This window comes from Lichenostomus cassidix, unplaced genomic scaffold (assembly GCF_008360975.1).
Source record: "Lichenostomus cassidix isolate B80296 unplaced genomic scaffold, HeHo_3.0 HiC_scaffold_528, whole genome shotgun sequence".
In the NCBI taxonomy this organism is placed as follows: Eukaryota; Metazoa; Chordata; class Aves; order Passeriformes; family Meliphagidae; genus Lichenostomus; species Lichenostomus cassidix.
The window spans coordinates 204,979-212,192 of record NW_028147563.1 but is presented as its reverse complement, the minus strand read 5'-3'; positions in this window follow the sequence as shown (position 1 = coordinate 212,192).

Here is a 7,214-nt window from a genome sequence, read left to right as displayed (position 1 = left end):
GGGGTGGATTGGTCTCACCTGGGGTGGGGGAAAGGGGGGAATGTCCGTGGGAAGGTGGGGAAAAGGGAAAATATGGGGAAAAGAGGGGGAAAGGAGGGGGAAAAGAGGGGAAAGGAGGGGAAAAGAGGTGGAGAAGGAGGGAAATAAGAGGTGGAAAAAGAGGGAAAAAGAGGTGGAAAAGGAGGGGGAAAAGGGGGAAATGAGAGGTGGAAAAAGAGGGGGAAGGAGGTGGAAAAAGAGGTGGAAAAGGAGGGAGAAGAGGTGGAAAAAGGGGGAAATGAGAGGTGGAAAAAGAAGGGGGAAGGAGGTGGAAAAAGAGGTGGAAAAGGAGGGAGAAGAGGTGGAAAAGGAGGGAAAGAGAAGGTGGAAGAAGAGGGAAAAAGAGGTGGAAAAGGAGGGGGAAAGAGGTGGAAAAGGAGGGGGAAAAGGAGGGAAATAAGAGGTGGAAAAGAAGAGAGAAGATGTGGAAAAGGAGGGAAATAAAAGGTGGAAAAGGAGGGAAAAGAGGTGGAAAAAGAGGGAAATAAGAAGTGGAAAAGGAGGGAAGAAGAGGTGGAAAAAGAGGTGGAAAAGGAGGGGAAAAAGTGGAAAAGCAGGGAAAGAGGAGGTGGAAGAAGAGGGAAATAAGAGGAAGAGGAAAAAGAGGGAATAAGAGGTAGAAAAAGAGTGAAATAAGTGGAAAAGGAGGGAAAAGAGGTGGAAAAAGAGGGAAAGAGGAGGTGGAAAAGGAAGGAAAAGAAGGTAGAAAAGGAGGGAAATAAGAGGTGAAAAAGGAGGAAAATAAGGAAATAAAATGATGATTAAAGGGATGTGGAGGGAGAGTGATGAGAGAGAGAAAACTAATTAAAATGATATAAAAGGGTAAAATCTGGATAAAGTGGCCTAAAATGAGGATAAAAGTGGTGCAAAATTGGGATTAAGGAGGGGTAAAATCGGGATAAAAGTGGTGCAAAAATCAGGATAAAAGAGGTGTAAAAATCAGGATAAAAGAGGTGTAAAATCGGGATAAAAGAGGTGTAAAATCAGGATAAAAGAGGTGTAAAATCAGGATAAAAGAGGTGTAAAATCAGGATAAAAGAGGTGTAAAAGGAGGGTGATGAGAGATATAAAAGGAAATCAAATTATGATAAAAGAGATATAAAAAGCGAGTGATAAGAGCCATCAAAGGCTACAAAATTTACGACAAAAGGGCTCTGAAAAGGGCGGGAATGTGACCCCAAAATTCCCTGCTCTGCCCATGGAATTGTGCCACGGAATTGCATCCACCCGGGCAGGGATGATCCTCCTCCTTTCCCAGGGATCTGTGGCGTCAAGGATTAATTAATCAGCGGCCTTAATTAATTATCCCCCCTGGAAGCACGGTTGGGGGGGGAAGGACCCAGATGTTCTCCACAGCTGGATATGGAAAATCCCAATCCCAACCTCTGGAAAGGACTGGGATAGACTGGGAGAGACTGGGAGAGACTGGGAGAGACTGGGAGAGACTGGGAAAGAGGATTCCTGCCCAGGGAATGAGGATGGGACTGGGAATGGTCTGGAAATTGCCAGCGGCGGTTTCTGGCGTCCCCAAAAGTGTAATTACAGGGATTAGAGGGATTAGGGGAAAGCAGGACACGGCGATTCCCTTAATTCCACCCATTTGCACTCCCGGGCCGGCGGGGAGCATCTGGGGACAGCCTGGAATGGTTTTCCAGGAGGATTCTCCGTCCTTCATCCCAGCCGGGTCGTGGATCAGAGCAAATCCCCTGGGATACAGCAGGAGGGGGATGTTGGGGTGAAAAAAGGGGAGATTTTGGGATGTTGGGAAGGAATTGCTGGCTGGGCTGGAATTCCCGGGGAAGCTGTGGCTGTCCCTGGATCCCTGGGAATGTCCAGGGAAAGGCTGGATCACCCTGGGGATATGGAAATCCAAAAATCCTGGAATGGGATGGGATTTATCCCAACCCATCCCTCCACTCTGGGATTCATCCCTCCTGCTCACCCCATCCGAGAGCTTTGCAGGATTCCTGCCGGGATTTTCGGAGCCCGCAGCTCATTCCTGGCTTTTTTACGATCCTAAAAAAAACCCACCCCGGGTTTGTTCCTCCTGAAAGGCACAGAACGGCTTGGCCCCGTCGTGCCTGCCATCAAAGAGAGCCTTTCCTTGGGATTTTTCCAGGTTTTTCCTGCTGACGTCAGCATTATCCATCACCCGCCTGGGACTTCAAACACGATGCAGAGATCCGGGCGGGAAACGAGCCGCCGTGTCCCAAAAAAAGAGGCCAAAGCAGGAATTCTGAGCTGTGCCGGAGGAATCCGACCGTGGCTCCCGAGGATTCTGTTAAAATCCAGGGATTTGAAGAGATCTGGCTGCGCTGTCCCGTCGGAATTACCCCTCGGGCAGGGACGATCCCATGGAATCACGGAATTGTTGAGGCTGGAAAAGAGATCGGAGATCACCACGGGGAGTTCATCCCTCGCCCTCTTCCCAGGAATGTGGATCCTGGAGGGACAAAAGCTGGGGACAGAGCTGGGAGTGGCAAATTTCATGGAATCCTGGAACGGTTTGGGTGGGAAGTGACCTCAAATCCCATCCCATTCCAGCCCAAACACCCCACACGATCCCACAGGGATCCAAATCCATCCTTGGACATTCCCAGGGATCCAGGGGCAGCCACAGCTTCCCTGGGAATTCCAGCCCAGCCAGAAATTCCTTCCCAACATCCCACTTTTCAGGATAAACCAATTATTTTCCATGATTTTCCCCCCAATCCCCTCTCCAGCTCTGCCGTGCTGATATTCCAGCCCCAGCGATCTCCCGGCGCCAATCCCACCCCAGCAGGGACTCCTGGAGCTCCCAGGGCTGCAATTCCCGAGCTCCTGGTGCCACCTAAAGGCCTCGATCGGGATTGGCGAAAATCCCTGAAAAAGCCCCAAATTCCTCCCTGGGAATCCAACATCTGAACTCGGAGCTCTCCGAGAGGCAAAGGAGGATTTGGGATCGCCCGTTCCGGGTGGGAACATCCCTGAAGCCTCAGAGGAATTTCGGGATCAGGTCCTGGTCCTGCCTGGCCGGGGAGCCCTGAGAGTGAATCTTCACATTAATGACCCCAAAGAATTCCTGCATCCCTTGTGGGGTTTCTTTATTTTCATCCTCTTCCCTGTTTTTTTTTTTTCCGAGATTTTTCTTCCTCTTTTTGTTTAAATTTTTTTTCTGTTTTTCCCCGTTTTGTTGCCTTCCTTCCTACTTTTCCATTCCTTTCTCCTCTTTTTCACCTTTCCTTTCCTCTTCCCTTTCCTTTTTCCTTTCTTTTTCCTTTTTCCTTTTCCTTTTTCCTTTCCCTTTTCCTTTTTCCTTTTTCCTTTTTCCTTTTTCCTTTCCTTTCCTTTCCTTTCCTTTCCTTTCCTTTCCTTTCCTTTCCTTTCCTTTCCTTTCCTTTCCTTTTTCCTTTTTCCTTTTTCCTTTTTCCTTTTTCCTTTTTCCTTTCCTTTTTTTCTTTTTCTTTCCTTTTTCCTTTCCTTACCCCTTTCCTTTTTCCTTTTTCCCCTTCCCTTCCCTTCCCTTCCCTTCCCTTCCCTTCCCTTCCCTTCCCTTCCCTTCCCTTCCCTTCCCTTCCCTTCCCTTCCCTTCCCTTCCCTTCCCTTTCCTTCCCTTCCCTTTCCTTCCTTCTTCCTTCCCTTCCTTCCTTCCTTCCTTCCTTCCTTCCTTCCCTTCCCTTACACTTCCTTCTTCCTTCCCTTCCCTGAAACTTCCCTGAAACCTCCCTGAAACTTCCCTGAAACTTCCCTGAAACTTCCCTTCCCTGAAACTTCCCTGAAACTTCCCTGAAACTTCCCTGAAACTTCCCTTCCCTGAAACTTCCCTGAAACTTCCCTTCCCTGAAACTTCCCTGAAACTTCCCGGTTTGTGGGATCAGGGATTTGTGGGATGGAGGGTTTGTGGGATTGAGGGTCTGTAGGATCAGGGTTTGTGGGATCAGGAGTTTGTATGATGAAGGGTTTGTGGGATGAAGGGTTTGTGGGATGGTGGGCTTATGGGATGGTGGGTTTGTGGGATGGAGGGTTTGTGGGATGGAGGGTTTGTGGGATTGAGGGTTTCTGGGATCAATGATTTGTGGGATGGAGGGTTTGTGGGATCAATGATTTGTGGGATCAGGAGTTTGTGGGATTGAGGGTTTCTGGGATCAATGATTTGTGGGATGAAGGGTTTGTAGGATTGAGGGTTTGTAGGATCGAGGGATTGTGGGATCGAGGATTTGTGGGATGAAGGGTTTGTGGGATGGTGGGCTTGTGGGATGAAGGGTTTGTGGGATCAGGGTTTGTAGGAAGGTGGGTTTGTAGGATGGTGGGTTTGTAGGATGGTGGGTTTGTGTCATGGAGGGTTTGTGGGATGGAGGGTCTGTAGGATCAGGGTTTGTGGGATCGAAGGTTTGTAGGATGGAGGGTTTGTGGGATCAGGGTTTGTAGGAAGGTGGGTTTGTAGGATGGTGGGTTTGTGGGATGGAGGGTTTGTGGGATGGAGGGTTTGTGGGATGGAGGTTCTGTAGGACCAGGGTTTGTGGGATCGAAGGTTTGTAGGATGGAGGGTTTGTGGGATGGTGGGTTTGTGGGATCAGGGGTTTGTAGGATCCCATTCCCAAGGGTTTGTGGGATCGAGGGTTTGTGGGATCAGGGATTTGTGGGATCAGGAATTTGTAGGATCGCGGGAATCCCTGGAGGCACAGCGGGATGGCAGCAGAGGAATTCCAGGAATTCCTTAATCACCTCGGGCTCATTAATCACCTCGGGCTCATTAACCAGGACAATTAACCCTCAATTCCCCGCGCTGCTCCCGGAAAATCCCTGGGAAGAGCTAGAATTCCCGGAGCGATCCCGGCGGCGGGAAGGGGATGGAGATGGGAATATCCCATATGGATTTTCCCGCTGATCCCTGCCAGATCCCAAATTTCCCGCTGGGAACATTCCCGAATCCTGCATCCCAAATTCCCAGTGGGACAGGCAGGATCCATTCCGGATTTGGAATTTGGACAGGAATTCCCACCGGGAATGCTCCGGGTGTTCCTGAAAAACTTCCTGAAAAATCCCAAAAAAGAGGGATTTGGAGGGTTGGGATTAATTTTCTCAGCATCCCAGGGGGTCAGAATTCCTGATTTTTCCTCCTTGCTTCTCATGGGAATGACTGGAATGGGATAAGGAAGGTTTTTGGGATCTGATCCATGGATATTTGGGAAAGCTGATGGAAAAGCCCCGAGATTCCATCCCATCAGACTTTTCCCAGCAAAAATTCCCTTTTCCGGGCCTTTCCCGTGGTTCTGGAGACCGCCAGAGCCTCTTGGAATTTTTGGGATCATCCTTGGGATTAAGGGCAGAAAACCCCAAAAACCAAACCCCAAAACCCCAAAAACCAAACCCCAAAACCCCAAAAACCAATAGATTTTTCCGGGAGGGAATTCCCTGCTTTCACCTCCCATCCCTAGGGCTGGGAGAATTAGGGGATAATTAGCATATTTAATTAACACCTCCTTTTCCTAGAGCTGGAAGAATTAGGGGATAATTAGCATGTTTAATGAACACCTCCCATTCCTAGAGCTGGAAGAATTAGGGGATAATTAGCATATTTAATTAACAGCTCCCATTCCTAGAGCTGGAAGAATTAGGGAATAATTAGCATATTTAATGAACACCTCCCATTCCTGTGGCTGGAAGAATTAGGGGATAATTAGCATATTTAACGAACACCTCCCATTCCTGTGGCTGGAAGAATTAGGGAATAATTAGCATATTTAATGAACATCTTCCATTCCTAGGGCTGGGAGAATTAGGGGATAATTAGCATATTTAATGAACACCTCCCATTCCTGCATCTGAATAATTTCTGTGTTTAATTAACACCCCCCATTCCTATGACTGAATAATTTACATATTTAATTAACACCCCATATTCCTGTGGCTGAATAATTTCTGTATTTAATTAACACCCCACATTCATATAGAATTTCCGTATTTAATTACCACTCCACATCCCTAGGGCCGATTAATTAACCCACCTAATTAACGAACCAGCAGGCATTATATTCCCTCCCAAAATCCAGGAGAAAACCCTTCGGGATAACAAACAAAACCCTACAGCGATTTCCCTCCTCTGGCAAACTTTTCCCATAAAAACTCCGGGAAAAAACCCACAATCCCGGGATAGGGAAAACACATTTGGGATTTGGGATGAGGAGCAGCCGCTCCCGGGGAGTTGAGAAGGTCACACCGGGATCCTCCTTCCCTCCCAAAATCCGGTAGGAAAACCCTTCGGGATAAAAACCAAAACCCAACAGCGATTTCCCTCCTCTGGGAAAACTTTCCCATAAAAACTCCGGGAAAAAACCCCACAAACCCCACAATTCCCACAATCTCAGAATGGGAAAACACATTTGGGATTTGGGATGAGGCTCCGAAGGCTCCGGGATAATCCCCGGGAGCTGAGAATATCCTCCTTCCCTCCCAAAATCCAGGAGAAAAACCCTTTAGGATAACAAAAAAACCCAACAGAGATTTCCCTCCTCTGGGAAAACTTTCCCATAAAAACTCCGGGAAAAAACCCCACAATCCCCACAATCCCCACAATCTCACAATGGGAAAACACATTTGGGATTTGGGATGAGGAGCAGCCGCTCCCGAGGCTCCGGGAGAGGAAAACACATTTGGGATTTGGGATTTGGGATGAGGAGCAGCCGCTCCCGAGGCTCCGGAGGCTGCGGGATAGGAAAACACATTTGGGATTTGGGATTTGGGATTTGGGGTGAGGAGCAGCCGCTCCCGAGGCTCCGGAGGCTGCGGGATAATCCCCGGGCGCTGAGAAGGTCACGCCGGGCTCCGCGGGATCCTCCTTCCCGCCGGCGGCTCGCTCGTCCCTATTTTTAGCGCCGTGAGAGGATCAGTGGGAATCAGCATTCCGTGGCCCCCATGGCCGGCCGGAGCCAGCCGCTCGCCGCCGCCGGACGCCGCCGGAGGTGGGTTGGGAATTCTGGGGGTTTTTCCCGTTCCTTGTCCTTGTTTTTGGGGAGAAATCTTGGGAAGAGAGGTAAACTCCCTCCCATTCCCTGGGGAGCTCGGTTTTTTGGGATAAAAGGGGGAAAGGGGTGTTTTCCCGCCTGGGTGGGATTCCTCCACATTCCGGCTGGATTGGGATCCATCCAGGTCCTTCCAGGGTGGTTTGGGATCCCCGCGTGGGTAATTCCATGTGG